At 35.2% G+C, this 18,026-nt stretch overlaps 1 pseudogene; it reads left to right on the top strand.

Annotated features, from left to right (window-relative positions):
• LOC139114979 (arylsulfatase B-like) overlaps window positions 1-6,509 on the top strand; it is a 33,778-nt pseudogene extending 27,269 nt beyond the window's left edge.
• Window positions 6,510-18,026: the final 11,517 nt, after the last annotated feature.

Here is an 18,026-nt window from a genome sequence, read left to right as displayed (position 1 = left end):
ATACGATAACTATTGTTTCCTCCTTATGAAGCAAATCAAACAAATTTATGGATGTTCTTTACTAATTGCAACGTGCTGAAGAAGAAAATAAATGTCAAAATTGGGTATTTACTATGCATTATTGTCTCTAGTCACTAAATAGCAAATTTTGCTACACTGGTATATCGTGAATGGGCATTTTATTGTTATGCAATGAAACTAATGCACAGCCTTAAAAAGAAGACTTTAAAACGTGCACACATAGTCGTATTGCAATTTTCTCCAACAGGTAGATAGATTATTGATGACTGTCTTTTTTTTATAATTTAATTTTTAAATATTTTTCGATAAAATAATTTTGATAAGGCGTATTTGGAAAATTGTCTATGCCTCCTTGTCTTACTTATACAGCAAGCATTACTAACAATCTATTAGGCCGAGGCTAGAGGGGGCGTCTACATGTACCTTCCCCCCCCCCCAAAAAAAAAAAACCCACAGGATAACAAACTTGTAATTTTCAGAAGCCTTGGGATCCCTAGAATAAGAAACGGGATTTTAACAGAAAAAATGTAGGACTCAATAGCTGTTATGGTCATGTTTTGAAGGGTACCACAAAATCACGATTTTGTGACCCACATGGATTTTTGTCAAACCTGTCTTCTTGTACGTGATCTGCTGAGCTTACTGTTTAACATGACCTAGATTGTGGGGTATCATTAGAAAGGTAATTTCTTTTTCTTGAAAATGGTACATAGCAATATGCAATATCTTTTTATAGTATTCATGAAATAGGGCCATAATTTACCCAATATCCCAAAGTTTTATGTCACAAATTACTGTCAAAACTAATCTAAATTCCACCAATTTTTACCTATACATAATACGAAAGGCAATACTGTGTATTACCTTTGTGTTATTTGCTACAAGTACATGTTAGAAACTTGGAATAAACTTTTAACAGAAAAAATATTGGGATCCTGTAGCTGTAACAGTCATATTTTGAAGGGTACCGAAAAATCACAGTATTACTGACTCTCATTCGTTTTTGTTAAACCTGTCTTCTTGTAAGTCTTCTGCTGAGCTTATTTTGAACATAACGAGGCAAATAGGGTACCATTATAACGTTAATTTACTCTTCTTTAAAATGATATGTTGCAATATGCAATATTTTCTATAGTTTTCATGAAATAAGATCAAAACTTACCCCGTACTCTAACGTTTTATGTCGCAAATTACCACCAAAACTAATCTCAAATTCTACCAATTATTTTCCTAGACACATTACAAAAGGCAATTCTTTGTACAAAATATCTTTCACTTGGTACAGGGACATGTCAAAAATATGAGTTAGACTTTTAACAGACAAAATATTGGTATTGAATGACTGTTACTTGCATGTTTTGAAGGGTACCGTGAAGTCAGAGTATTACCGACTCGTATATGTTTTTGTTAAATGTGTCGTCTTTTTAGTTTTCTGCTGAGCTTACTTTTTACCATAGGCTAGCTTATGGGCTGCCATTGGAAAGACAATTTATTTGGCTTTAACATGACTTATCACATGCACAAGCCAAGTTTGTCGTCTCCGAACAAAAAATACGGGATTTATTTACTGGTCGTTCTACGTCACGACAACCCGCGTCTATGTCATCGATTTTGGTGCGTCGGACCTTTTTTTTGTCGATCTTCGGTGTGCTCGTAAATATGTAAACAAATAACATGGCGGCCGATGTTTCTCCCACGATCAAAAGTCGTGTAATGAAATTGATATTTTCACAGACTACGACATTACTAATCCGAACAATGTAAACACAAGAGTGTACCGCCTGTATATTCCGAAGGAATTACGTGAATAATTTGCGGAAACAACGAACTCGAAGCTGGTCGCGTATACCGGGGGTTCCGTACGCATTGCAAACAGGGTCAGGCGCGACGTTTACAGTGTTCGCGCCGTCGAGATTCAGTCGATATTTGTTCCCGAAAAATAGCGTATCTTCGTCTGTGATAAATTTCTAGGACTATGATATCTTTGAAATAGAGTATAACTTTGCGGAAGGTGTAGACAAAGAGCTGTCATTTGCTCCACACACGAACGAACGTGAGCGCTAACGCACACGACGGACGACTGGAAATGATTGACAACTTGTGCACGGCGTACTGATATTTATTCCTAAAGTAGTTCAAAAGTTTAAACGCGGAATCGTCATGGAAAACTTATTTTATTTTGCAAAAAATATTACGTCACTCGTATTTTCCTTCGCTGAACGAAGAAAAAATATAAGGGAATAATATCTAAATATTGTAATATACAATATCTTCTATAGTTTCATGAAATAGGACCAAACCTTACCCTATACCCCAAAGTTTTATGTCGCATATTAATGTCAAAACTAATCTTAAATTCTACCAATTATTTACCTAGACATTATACAAACGGTAATGCTTTGAAGAAAATGTGTTTTATTTGATACAGGTACATGTTAGAAACTTGAAATAAACTTTTAAAAGAAAATATCCAGATGCTGAAGCTGCAGCGGTCATATTTTAATGGTACTGCAAAATCACTGTATTGCCAACTCGCATGCATGCGCTTACTTTTGAACATAACGTAGCAAGTTGGGCATCATTTGAAAGGTAATTTACTCTTCTTTAAAATAGTATATCGCAATATACAATATCTTTTATAGTTTTCATGAAATAGGACCACAACTTACCCTATACCCCAAAGTTTTATATTCCAAATACCGTCAAAACTAATCTCAAATTCTGACAGCTTTTTACCGGGATATAATACAAAGGGTAATGATTTGTATTAAATTTAGTATATTTGTTTAGGTTCATGTTAGAAACTTGAAACGGACTTTTAACAGAAAAAAATATTGTGATGCTGTAGCTGTAACAGTCATATTTTGAAGGGTACCACAAACTCACTGTATTGCCAACTCCCATACGTTTTGTTTAATCTGTCTTATTGTAAGTCTTCTGCTGAGCCTATTTTTTAACATAACCTGGCTATTGAGGTATAGTTAGAGAGGTATTTTTTTCTTCTTTGATATGACATATTGTAATATACAATATCTTCTTAAGTGTTCAGGAAATAAGACCAAAACTTACCCCACACCCCTAAGTTTATATTGCAAATTACCGTCACTAATCTCAAATCTACCAAACTTTTACCTAGACATATTACAAAAGGCAATGATTTGTATGAAATCTGTTTTATTTGCTACAGAGACAAGTTACAAATATTAGATAGACTTTTAACAGACAAAATATTGGGAATGAATGGTTGTTGCTGTCATGTTTTGAAGGGTACTGTAAAGTCTCAGTCTTGCCAACTCGTATGTGTTTTTGTTAAATGTGTCATCTTGTAAGTCATCTGCTGAGCTTACTTTTTACTCTAACCTATCTTATAGGCTATGATTGGAAAGAAAATTTATTTTGCCTTAAAGTGACATATTGTAATATGAAATATCTTTAATAGTTTTCATGAAATAGGACCAAACTTACCCCATATCCCAAATTCGCAAACTGCAACGTTTTCTAACAGATGTAGTTTGCAAATAAAACTAAGGGCTGAGGTAAGTTTTTTGCCATTTCATCACAACTTCAGATGATAATGCACTTTATCATTTGCTAAAATAAAGAGTGATAAAAGCTTTGTGACGATACCCTACAATCTGCGTTACGGATAAAAAAAAGGTTGGCAGATAAATTTCATGGAAACTTGTTTAATAAAATTTCACGGGTTTCAGCAACATATCTTGCTATCCTTCAAACTATGATGCTAACAGCTATTAAATCACAATAATTATCCTGTTAATGGTATTTTTCATAGTTGGAAATGTCTCTGTAACAAATAAAATAGGTTTCATACAAAGTTTGTCTTTTTTTATAGAATTTATCGAAATTAAATGCTAGTTTTGACAGTAATTTACAACATAAAACTTTGGGGTATGGGGTAAGGTTTGGTCCTATTTTATGAAAACTATAGAAGATATTGTATATTACAATATGTCATTTTAAAGCCAAATAAATTGTCTTTCCAATGGCAGCCCATAAGCTAGCCTATGTAAAAAGTAAGCTCAGCAGAAAACTAAAAAGACGATACATATTTCAAAAACATATACGAGTCGGTAATGCTCTGACTTCGCGGTACCCTTCAACACATGCAAGTAACAGTTATTCAATACCAATATTTTGTCTGTTAAAAGTCTAACTCATATTTTAACATGTCCCTGTACCAAGTAAAAGATATTTTATACAAAGAATTTGTTTTGTGTAATGTGTCTAGGAAAATAATTGGTGAATTTTAGATTAGTTTTGATGGCAATTTGCGACATAAAACGTTGGGGTATGAGGTAAGCTTTGATCTTATTTCATGAAAACTATAGAAGATATCGCATATTGCAACATATCATTTTAAAGAAGAATAAATTTACGTTATAATGGTACCCTATTCGCCCCGTTATGTTCAAAATAAGCTCAGCAGAAGGCTTACAAGAAGACAGGTTTAACAAAAACGAATGAGAGTCAGTAATACTGTGATTTTTCGGTACCCTTCAAAATATGACTGTTACAGCTACAGGATCCCAATATTTTTTCTGTTAAAAGTTTATACCAAGTTTCTAACATGTACTTGTAGCAAATAACACAAAGGTAATACACAGTATTGCCTTTTGTATTATGTATAGGTAAAAATTTGTGGAATTTAGATTAGTTTGACAGTAATTTGTGACATAAACTTTGGGGTATGGGGTAAATTATGGCCCTATTTCATGAAAACTATAGAAGATATTGCATATTGCTATACACCATTTTCAAGAAATATAAATTACCTTTCTAATGATACCCCACAATCTAGGTCATAATAAACAGAAAGCTCAGCAGATCACGTACAAGAAGACAGGTTTGACAAAAATCCATGTGGGTCACAAAATCGTGATTTTGCGGAACCCTTCAAAACATGACCATAACAGCTATTGAGTCCCTATATTTTGTCTGTTAAAATCCCATTTCTTATTCTAGGGATCCCAAGGCGTCTGAAAATTACACGTTTGTTATCCTGTGGTGTTTTTTTTTTGGGGGGGGGAAGGTACATGTAGACGCCCCCTCTAGCCTCGGCCTAATAGATTGTTAGTAATGCTTGCTGTATAAGTAAGACAAGGAGGCATAGACAATTTTCCAAATACGCCTCATCAAAATTATTTTATCGAAAAATATTTAAAAATTAAATTATTAAAATAGACAGTCATCAATAATTTATTTACTTGTGGAGAAAATTGCAATACGACTATGTGTGCACGTTTTTAAGTCTTCTTTTTAAGGCTGTGCATTAGTTCATTGCATAACAATAAAATGCCCATTCACGATATACCAGTGTAGCAAAATTTGCTATTTTAGTGACTAGAGACAATACTGCATAGTAAATACCCAATTTGACATTTATTTCTTCTTCAGCATGTTGCAATTAGTAAAGAACATCCATAAATCTGTTTGATTTGCTTCATAAGGAGGAAACAATAGTTATCGTATTTTCTTCCGGTTAAAAATACTGAATTGCCAGAAAAAATCATTTTAAGTTATCCAATTCTATGACGTCATATTTTTTTACTAAAAATTTATGCATTTTAGAAAGGCCAGTATCTCAGCTTTCTAAAACTATAAAGGTATACGGCATTTCAAGCCAGTTTACTTCATCAAGGAAAGAATGTTGTACCCCTACCCCTAGCTTTTGCACACCCCATACAGATACACGCAATTCAAATTGACTCCAGAGAGGTAGTGTATAGTAAAATATCTAATGTTAACACTTTTTTCTTGTTTAATATGTGGAAATAAATAATTTAAACACAAAAAGCTGTCAAAATTTTGCTTAATGAAAAGTAAATCACAATTGTAACATGGTATTTTGGTTAGAAAATTTCAAAATTGTCAAAAAAATTCATTTTAAAGTCGTCCTATTCTATGTACACAAATTAATTTTGCTAAACTTGGTGTTTCTCATAAAGAGCAGAATCTGAGCTTTCCAAAAATGTACGGTTTGTGCTATATCATGCTAGTTTACTTAATGTAGGGGAGGATATAGTACCCCCTACCCCTACCCATTTTTCACCATTTTTTGCGGTACATGCAAATCAAAAACCAGCCCAGATAGGTAGTGCATCCCAAAATATCCAATGTTAACATCTTTTTTCTTGTTCAGCAGGTCCTAAAAGACAAAAAAATACCCATGTAGTAGGGATGAGGGGTGAAAGGTGGGCCCCTCCAGCCCACGGACTAAACAGTTTTCTCCTCTAATCCTTCACAATTTATTTGCTATCAATACACATTTCTCCTTTGGCATTGCATGCACAGATGACCCAACGGAACGAAACGACCTCAGCAAGGCTATGCCGGACAAATTAGAAGAAATGTTAGTTCGACTTGAAGAACTGAAAAAGAAGACATACCCTGCGTTACAAGCCCCTGTCCTGACGAAAGAGGCATCATCTGCACGCTTCGGTGGTGTGTGCTCACCTGGTTGGTGTTAATAGAAACAAAGGTTTAGCCACCGCAAATCGAGAGATTACAATCACACTGCAGCTAAAACTTCAGGAACCATGCGTGACTTGTATAAATATGTTGTTTCGTTCGGAAAATAATCCTCTCGTGCAATGTTTAAAATATTGCTGCTGTTAGAATGAAATGAATTGTAATATATATTATAACCCAATCAACCCAATTAAGGAGTGTTTGAAAACGATATTTTCTTATGTTTAATTATTGTGGCGTGACAGTCTTACGTTTATGTATCAGAGGGTTTAAAGTGTTTGCAAAAGCTACCATCTTAGTTATTGTCTTGTGTTATGCCTATTATTGAAACATCATCATTGCCTATTCATTCTGAGTAAAGTGCAATGCTACATGGGTGTCTTTTTATGCTTATAGTGGAAAGATGGTCAATAAAACGAAGCGTATGTGTTGTCTTGGTTTTACCAATATCCTGCTTTTGCAGCTTCTTCAAGTTATTAAATAAAGTATGTTATTGATTGTAAACGGAATCTTCTTTCTGATAAAATAAATGCCTTTGTCAGTTGTAAATTAAACGTTTTGTGTGTCATCGCTATGCTAACAGACGTTACAGCCCCTGAGCTATCTACACTTCATAATCCCTACTTCTGTCACGAATTTTTTTTATCATAAGTTACAGTGAACTAACAAATCCCTCAGATTCGTGTTGTGCTTTGTGACGATATGTTATAATTGACGGGGTAGGGATCGCGTTTGTACATTGGTTTGACTTTTTGACAAGATTAAAGTTTGATTAGCTCACGTGTTCACACACGTGGGCTAATGTCATAGCGATGTCTGTCTGTCTGTCCGTCTGTGTGTCTTGTCTGTCTGTTTACACGATAATTCAAAAACGCCTGAACAGATTCAAGTCAGATTTGGTACACAGGTACCATATGCTACTTGCAAGAACTGATTAGATTTGGTTAGTGTTGCTTGCATATTCATGAAGTTATGCAATATCATTTTTCCGTACAATGGTTTCCCTATGGAGAGGGTAATGACAGTATAGGCATATATCAAGGAATACTGCACAAAATTTCATGAAACTTTACACAGATGACTATCTCAGAACATAATGATGATACTGTGAGTGTCATGTCAATTATCAGCTCATTTGCTTATTAAACGAACTTTTGTTATTAGTGACATAACTGTAAAATTCCTGCAGCAAACTTAATAATACGTGCAACAAATATTGATCTAATATATATCTAACTATACTTAGAAGCATTGGACAGAGTCAAGTGTTTAAATAGCTCATTAGCATATTTTATGAAGTTTTATAATTAGTTATATAACTCTGATATAACTTCACCAAATTTGATGAATTCTGCTGCAGATAGTGATCTGACCCATATCTAACTGTGGTGTAAATCACTTAGTAGTGTCAAGTTAATTAAGGGTTCATTTGTATATTTAATGAACTTTGTAATTAGGTATATAACTCTGAAATAACGGCACCCCAGTCGGTGAATTCTGGTACAGATATTGATATTGATCTGATAAATATCGTATTGTACTGACAAGCATTTGGCAGTGTCAAGTTAAAAAATAGCTCATTTGCATATTTTATGAAGTTTTGTAAATAGTTATATAACTCCTTAATAACTGCACCAAATTTGATGAATCTGCTGCAGATACTAATCCGATAGATTGTGGTGTAAAGCATTTAGTTGTGTGGAGTTAATTAAGGTTTCATTTGCATATTTAATGAACTTTGCAATTAGTGATATTACTCCAAAATTACAGCATTACATTTGATGAAACTTGCTACAGATATTGATCCGATAAATATTTAATTGTACTGAGAAGCATTGGGCTCGTAAAGTTAATAATTAGCTCATTTACATATTGAATAAAGTTTTGTAATTAGTGATTTAACTCTGAGAGTACTGTGTGAAAGTTGATGAAACCTGCTCCATATAATGATATAACAGATATCTAAGGGCGCTTTCTCCCATAGCTTTACACAGGCACACGAATGTAGGTATATGATAATGGTTCTTATTACACGCCTCACACGGGTGTCCATTATATTGGTATGAATTGAGTTTATTGACAGGAATATTGAAAAACATAATACAATAAATCCTCGTCAAAGGTAGTTACTCTGGCAGTAAACCGTATACACGTATAGTCTTATCAGAAGTCTGTCTTCCACTCCGCGTCGTGTGCTCAACTGAACTGCTGTCAGAATATACAATGTCTGTCTTTGTTCTTGTGTTTTGGTTAGTGATTAATCTGAGGTCTGCAAATGTTGCGTAACATCTCCTTGCTCGTCGTCGTTTGAGACAGGTCGAAGGTACAATTGATTTGCTCGTCGTCGTTTGAGACAGGTCAAAGGTACAAACGTTTTACACAATTTCATAACAGTAAAAAAGAATGCAGTAATTCATGTCATACTGTATTATTTCATGCGTCCAGTCGTGTCTGATAAATGTCAATACATGTCGAGTCATCAGCAGTCAATTTCAATGCTTGATAACTAAAATTGTAATTTTGTCAAACTCAAAATCTGTACAAGTCATTCATATAACTCGTCATTCCTTCCATTCAGGTGTCATATTAGCACACGTTGTTATGTTGAGTGAATGCTAAAATTTTCTAGCCTGTTCACCGGATATTAATACGTGAGCACATTCAGTTCATATCTGGTTTGACTATTAAATTGTTTTAAGCTTCGGATGCCGGGATCTGAAAACGGTAACGAGGAGATTTAGTTGTTTGTTTTCTTTGTCTCTTTATTATAATGGACAAGCTGGGTTCTAGGGATGAATTTAGCTCGCTGCATTTGATCGTAAACGAAGCCTGCTTTTCCCACGGTCCTGCCTTTGGGTTCCCGTCCTTTTGGCTTCTTTTGACCCTGTAAAACTGCTGGATGGGTATGAAAATGGTATAATTTTGGTAATCTCTACTGATCTCAGCATTGGACTTATTGACAGACGACTAAGAGGAAGCTATATTTGGATATCGATTTTTGTACCCCTGACAGGTGTAACCTAGCGCCAATTCAAACCAAGATAAATGTACGAAGCTTTACCATTCCAACTGTCCTTTAGAATTTCAGAAGTGATTAATGGGAGTGAATTGCGGAATGGCATTAGTGTGGGGAAAAATCTAATACCATTGACAACAGACAAGAAATTTGAGGTTAAATGTAGATTTTTGGATTACTTTCAACATGTCAAAGGGACTTATACGCCCAGGGTAGAGGATGGGGTCATACTTCCTCGTTTCCAAGGCATGTATCATTTGTGCACAGAATTTAGAAGTTGATGGTATGGAGAGCAACAGTACGTTATCGAGGTGTAAAAATGTATTTTGGTAGATAACAGGAAAGGGTGACTGACTGATCTACTTATCAAACAGAGTGAAGGAAAGAGATACCTAGCATGCCAATCCTTGAGCAAGAGGCTATTTTTAGCGAAGTTCTAAGGCTTTAAATGTTATAAAGTTAAAGCCGAATAACTGAGTGATATCACTGCTCATGTAATGAATCCATGTAATAATGGACAGATATAGTCAAGGACAATAGTTCTCTGTTTCACTCGATAATGTCGGAGAGGAAACAACACCAATGTGAACGCTTAAAGGTACAGATGACATTTCAGACTGGAAGTGGCCAGGTTTGAGCTGATCCTATCGCCCAACCAATGACATCTTTTGCTGAATAGCATAGCCGCAAAAAAAAATTGAATGCCAATCCTTACACAATAGGCTATGGTATTGAGCGAATTTATGAGGTTTAAAATATTATAATGCTGTTGCTAACAAGTGAAATCTTAATGAAAAGAAAGCAGTTACAAAAATACAATTCCGTTTGAGACGCCAAGGTAGACCGACTGATTTTAACACCCTAGAGCTGGGAAAAAATTATACAACAATATACTGACTTCTTTTCCTATGCTCCTTTTGCCTGTGTAGCGGAAGCCCAACCATGCTGGCTCTGTCGCCCAGACCAGTGTCTCGGAAATCTCTTTGAAGCAAATGTTTCTTGAGCGGTTTCATGGGTCAGTTTCTAGTCGCATTGCACAATGCTTGTGAAAGGGTGAATAAAAAGAGCATATGATTTATCACTGCGCCATCGCTCTCAGATGTAGTAGCGCTAAACTTTATCGCACACACCACTTGTTGACCTGCTGTCGACCACGTGGCTTGTAACGTTGGCCAAGATGCATTTTAATTTTCTAGGTAAAAAGGGAAATACGTTTTGTAAATAGTTAAAATTAATTCGATGTTCTTACAAAAGTGTCAGCTAAAATGTATTATGTGTTACCAATATCACGAAACAGTCAGTTTTTGATAGCAGAGAGGAAAAACAAACCTTTGAATATTGATAGACGTGACAAGTTGTGACTGTTGCCTCAGATAGTCGCACCTGGCCAAGGCTAGATTTCTGTTGGGAGAAGCTGGATTAAAATGTTGCCGTTGTTAGCTTGAAACGTAGCTAACCATGTTTGTTCGTGGTCAATTTATAAACTAAGCTCTTCAAAGCGGTGTTAATCTGTTAAGCACGTAAAGGTTTATTATAGTTTACGATACGCATAAAAGATCTTTACCTAACTTTGGACACTTTTAGAGAGTGTATTTTGATTGAGCTTTCACTTTAAATACATGTCGTCAAAAGTAGGCCGGAGCAACAAGACTGATCTCACGACGTCGCCGCCGCCATTTTTACTTTCCCCGAGTTCAACGTTAATGAACACCTTATACACCGTGCAACTATTGTCGTCGCTGTTCATTTCGGAAAAAGCTCCTAATTGCTTATTTACCATGAAATAAGCGGAAAGATGACCGATCTTGGTCCAACGTAAAACAACCACCACAAACTGGGGCCCTGTACCAAACACGCCCTCAGTCTTCCATCGCCAAATCTAGTGATGTAACTGTAGACGACAGAAAATAACAAAAAACTGCGCTTAAAAATGTTAATGTTCAATTAAAAAATACATGATCAAACTATAAAACTATAGAGATGACTTTGTTTACACAAAGGTATGACATTAAAAGACATGTGCTATAGACATGAAGACTTGTACAAGGTTTTTATTTCATATCCATTGTGAGCTCATGCAAACCCACATCTTAAGAAGTGTTGATGGGTTCGGTCACTTACATTCGTGTGTAAATACTCTCATCAGCGAAAGTGGAACATAGTTATTTATAAATAGTTTTATTTCCAACAATTTTCCTTGATTAACACACGAATCTCACAGAGAATTCATTTTTTGTTACATTCCAAACTGTTTTACAGTTTTGATATTTTTATGTTACAATATTTAATCAGATTCAAAAGGCCACCGCCCTCTAAGTATTACAGCTTTGATATTTCTAAAGCAACGTTTCTCGACTGTCTTTAGTGAAACCAACAGACATCGCAAATATGATAGCCGTGTAACTGAGGTTGTTAAATGTAAATATTAAATAGCGATATTAAGATGAAGACAAACAGTTAAAGATCAATTAAACTTTGTTTTTGAGATAATGGTCATTGATTTGCCATTGTAGGTAACAAAACTTTACTTCAAAAAGCAACTAATCCCTTAGGATAAAGTAGCAATTTCAATAAAGACTGTTAGACTGATAGAACCACTTTATTAGACATGCGTATGCGTTGTTTTGTACAAGACCGCTAGGGGACGCTCTTTGAATTCACACAATGTTTCAACGAATTATTTGTAGTCTAGTTTTAATTTGTCCTATGCTGGGGAAACGGGCAGTAGTTCAACGTCAAAAAAAAGTCAAAGGGGTCGCCGATCATAAAAGTTGACGGAATAAAAAGTACGGAATTCTTGATTTCGGTGTCATCTCCCTATCGAAACTCCTTCATGCGAAATTGGTATTAGGAAAAACTGTCTTGTTTAACAGTATTATGTATAAAATATTAAAACTGTCTTCACGAACACATTTGCAAAATTTAAACAGCATTTATAAGGATATACAGGCTTCTTGTTTACATTTTTTAATTTACAAAGTAATACTATATTATTCCACAGACTTGAAATTACGCCTTTTCGCTGCTTTTTTGTCGTCATTTCTGACCCATCAATTTACTGGGCGATCGCAAAGATAGTACTACGCCGCATAATCACGTTAAGGTGACTGTTCTGTCACATACATAACCGTACACGAATACGTGTCCAGTGACTGTATTATAATTTATTTACTTGTTGTGTTGTCCCAGAGTTTGAGCTACTTAGTTTTAACTTTATTTTGTTATAGCAGAACCCTAATTGCAATTTTGTGTAAGAAAAACGATTGGGGTCTAACGACCCCTCCCCAAACTAAGGAAGTGTTAGTACGTTAGATTTTACGATCGATGGTCCCTCAGGAAATATGTTTCAGCTATGACGTGATAGGTTAGAAACTCTGATATTTAGTGTTTTGCCAGCTATATGTTCGCTGCGAAGCAAATGACCTTCTAATTGTTCAGTGCAGCGCCGCCGTCGTTTAAGCTCTGCTTTAGCCATTGTCAATAACAAGAGATTTTTCAAGATGGCGGCGTCCAGAAAGAAAAGCCGCTATAGTGAGTTATAATACTTATATATCCCAAAACCGCTGTTAATATAGGAGGGAAAATGTAGAACATGATACTGTTGTATTTATCTTTACTAGATATACTTCCTCAAATTTGTCAGATATTGAAATACGTCAGCAGACTGATTATACAGCCAATGTTCACAATATCGCGTAAGGCATGTTGATGTCGCCGAATTCCAGCAATACAAATGCAAAAAAAATGAGCAAATTATGTAAGCATTCAAAAATCGAAATCTTCGCAATTGAAGCATGCTATCTATAGATAATATGTGTAATTTTTATATACATAGTGGCAACTATAAGCATACTAAGGCGAGCGATGTGAATGGGGTCGGTAAAGCATTGCAGCCGGTGAAAAAGCCGTTATTAACGATAACGTATGTGATTGTATGTCTCTGAATTACTTGCGTCAGTAAATATACAAACTTTAAAAAAATAAAGCAAATCTTCAAAAATCTTAAAGCATAAGATTGTACTGCATTGCGTCAACATTGATGGTATAATTGTTTTAAATCAATAGCTAAAGGAATAATAATCTCCAAGCCAGCCATCGACTTGGTACCGGTGAATAATCACAGCCGGTAAAATGGCATATTGTTTTGTGTTGGCCTTGGCGTGGTAAATTACGTCGCCGTATCACGACAGCAAAATGTAAATTTGAATAAATCTAACGCAACATCTAAACATCGACAATAACACCCTTGTAGTACAGCATCTCAAGATTATAGATTTAGATTTTTATATTCATAGCTGAAGAAATCACTATCTTGAGGCAGGCGATCGGCGCGATAGCGGCGAAGAATTTACGGTCAGTAAAAATGCCATTGTTTTCTATGGCGTGCCAGAGTGACAAGGTACTACGTCGCCGAATCACGACAGTAAAATGTAAATTTGAATAAAACTAACGCAACATCCAAATATCGAAAATAACATCCTTGTAGTACAGTGTCTAAACATTACAGATTTAGATTTCTATATTCAAAGCAGATGAAATAAATATCTTAAAGCAAGCGGTCGGCACGATAGCGGCGAAGAATTTACAGCTGGTTGATGCCATTGTTTTTCTACGAGGCGCAAGTAATGTGTTCTTTGTCGAACCAAAGACAGCGGTAGAAATGTAAAATTACAAAAATCCAATCAAATATTTAAAAATCGAAAAGGATACGATTGTAGTACGACATCTCAAGATATCAAGTGTGACTTTTGTTTTTTATGAATGAAACAGTAAAAAAAGAAGCTCATGATCAACAAGGTACCCCCTTGAGTTTTTTTCGTATCATTGATCCATACTTGCAATACCAGAAGCAAACTCGCCGGTTCTTTTCAATCTTCTTTCATTTTCGCTCGAAATGGAAGAAAAGAGACAGTCACTCAGATGTTCATCATAAAATAAAACGTATTGTTTTCGATTTTAAAATTACGCTCTACTTTTCTTCTACAAACTGGTTTCGGGGCTTAATTAGCAGTGCTGCTGTACGTGATTAGCACATAATCGCTTGCCATGTCAGGATAATTTGGATAGAATACACATAATTTATTTCATCTATTAAAAAGAGGCCCGAAAATCCTGTAGTGTTTTATAATTTTCCTTTTTATTTCCTATTCAATTTCCGAGTCATAAACATTATCCTCTGTTAAGCCACGTAAATATCATACAGCGTTCATTGACATTATAGTACTACGCGGCATCACAGATATTTTGATTCATTTGGTAGTTCTTTGGTCATTCAAAGCAACAATTTTACTGGTTATTTTTTCCCGTTTTGAATAAATCAATTTAATTATATTTAACATGAGTATTTCTATCTTGTGTTGTTTTCTCACCATGGAACACTTCATATAACAACCGCCAAAATCAAAACTAATGTAACTCCGTCATTTTGTAGTAAATACTCTGGAACTGTTCCTGACCCAAGAGTTGAATATTTGGCGTGCAGGTTTCAAGGTATATCGCCATTCTGGTTTTTTAGCTAACATTTTGACAAAACATCAAAATGATGCATTTAAAAGAATCTTTTTGTTTTAAGGCCTAAATTCTCGGATTCGAACATCCAGTGAAAACATCACCGTCAAACGGCCCTGCTAACTGTAAAATATTTGTTGGAAACTCAGAGTTTCTAACAAATACAGCTCTAAAATTGTTTTACTGATTTTACATGTATGTGAACTCACTCAGTCACATTAAAGGGACAAAGTCGGCCATTTTTCATAAATTTTGTTTGATACGAGATACTTCCTATATTGTTTGACATGTTAAAAGATACTGAATGAATGGATTACAATGCATATATTCAAACCCGATTTTAGACACAATAAATGAAACCATCACGAATTATTGGTCATGCACATTAATTCATTTTCGCGATTGTTTCATTTAATTTGTCTAAAACCAGGGTGGAATATATGCATGGTCACCAATTCATTCAGTCTTTTTCAACATGTCAAACAATATAAGTAGTATCTCGTATCAAACCAAATTCATGAAAAATGGCCGACTTTGTCCCTTTAACAGACGGTGTTTACTAGAGACTATTGATAAAGTTTTATTTTCCTGTGAGTGTCTCAAATTGATATATCTGGACGTCCTAACTTACAAGTACACTTTTAAAACATATCTGCAAACTGCAGGTCAGCAGACTAGGATGACTAAGCTTTGTCTAAAAATTCATTTTACGTAATTTTTGCTGGTAATCTTTCCTGAAAGAAAGGCACTGTGCATTTGCTGAACACAAAGCATACCAATCACAAAATGTTCCAGGGCAGCAAAAAATTATCTTATTTAGTCACTGACAAAAACACAGGCATTTCACGAACGTCGTCGTTCTGATTGAGGAGCCTGAGAACCTTCAACAATACGACACATTTTACTCAGTTTTCATCATCAACAAAATATTGATACTTAACAGCGAAACTTGGTAAATGGACTTTACCATACTGCATCAATATTTTAACTACATTTTGTACCTCTTTGCATCACGTGTATCAAGGTGTGGCAGTGAATCAAGCATTAAATTGAATGGTGACAGCCGAAAACAGTTAAGTATGCTGACAATTGCAAAAATATGCTAAGGTATCATTTCCAACTACATTCTAAACAACAGAATATCCGTCGTTAGAATGCCAGAATTTCGACGAAATATTTAAGCAGGAGCATTTGTTGGATCAATTTACGATCAAATTTCCATAGTGAAATGTTTGACATTAGTTCACCACATTCAAATAACACTTTGCTAAACGTAAATATCTGACGTTCTCGTGTCGCTGTTTCCGAAAATAATGAGGACAAGCTTGCCGGATGTCATTTGATTTGAAGGGGGATCACTAACTGTTCATAGGGATGCATGGATTGGGGCTGTTTACATAGCTGAGCATCCTATTTCCAATGCAGTAAATAACCTTGTCGAAAGCGTGAGTTCAGTCGCATTCTTCTTGGTTGAATAACAGCTTTAAGCGTTACAACATTCAAATGAAATGCTTTTCAGTCTTCACTTGGAAATACCTTAGCAGGACTCTGCTTTAATTTTTGTGAGATTGTTTGGCTCTTAGAATTAAATTTGCTTCATAACATGTCGTATCATCTTCAGCAATGTAAAATTGGTCGTAGCCATCAAAGTATTGGCCAGATTAATTCTCAACAGTGTACAACAAGTCTGGCTGATTCTCACCAAAGAACGGCGAGTCTAATTGATTCTCACCAGTAAATAATACGTTCTCATCGTGAAATTAACCATGCTCATTGTGCTTGGTGAGAATTTCCAGTCTCACGGTGAGAATCAGTTATCATATTTGATTCTCGCCAAAGAGTGCAGCTCTATTGCTCACAAGTGAGAATGAAATAAAATATCACTTGGAGCATAACAAGAGATTCTCACAGATTGCGAGAAAGCGTCACTTTCTCGCGCCACTCTCGCATTTTCCCTATAGTGTGAAAACGCCATCATATACACCTATGGACTTTTATTTCATTTTCGAATTACCACACTTTGGTGATAGCGAGCGACGCGCAAGACAAACATCTGGATGACGAAAACAGCATTATATCGTGTTGGTCACATGTTCGCAGGCAAAAACATATTTACAGATAAAAAGGTTATTAAATAAAACCCAGTATTAAAAAACATGTCATATGCTTTGAGCAGGAGATTGGAATTGTAACATGGAGTAAGATTTTGAAGTTATTTAATTTTACACACAGTGTTAAGGGTAGGGGAATCGATCTAAGGGATCGACTTTGTTTTAGTCTGTAAGAGGATTATGACACATAAGTGATCCAACTACTCAATGCCCATTTACATTTTATGTTGCTAATTCATGACCAATGCATCTAATTAAATGGGAGCAACGAGTCCTTTGCACTTAATAAAGTTCACATTTTACATATTTCTTCAAAGTGCCTTACTGCAAAAGATAAAAGTATACCATTACTTTTATGTAATGAATAAAGACACTCGTCCTTTCATGAATGTAACAGAGGCCACATTTAGGGATATTTATTGACTGAAAATGTTCAAAATTAGCAAATATGCTATGTTTTTTTATTGACGAAAAAAGTTCATCCTCTTCAATACATCACAATATCAAAAAACATATTATGCGTATCCGTTATTGTATTCGCTGGTCTATACACTACAATAGAAAGATAGTGATTGATGTATATTTTATTCATTAACTCCCCTTACTGTTTTCAGGGGAGCTGTTCAGTCAGGCTCCAACCACTCGCGCTGATAATTTCAGGAATATTCAGCTCGGTAGCCACTTTGAAATCACATGCCCTGGTCTATTTGTACAATATTAGACAGTCATGTAGAGAACAACATCCTCCATAGCAAGTTACAGATTAAATCTCTGGCAATCATTCGTATATGCTCTTTCTTTGATATATGTCGTACGATAATTTTGTTGTAAGTTTATAAACACTAGTTTAATCGAGTATTATTAGTATTCCGTCACTAGTG

Source organism: Ptychodera flava, chromosome 1 (assembly GCF_041260155.1).
Source record: "Ptychodera flava strain L36383 chromosome 1, AS_Pfla_20210202, whole genome shotgun sequence".
NCBI lineage: Eukaryota > Metazoa > Hemichordata > Enteropneusta > Ptychoderidae > Ptychodera > Ptychodera flava.
Note: the sequence above shows the minus strand (reverse complement) of the source record. Positions and strands in the feature narration are given on the sequence as shown.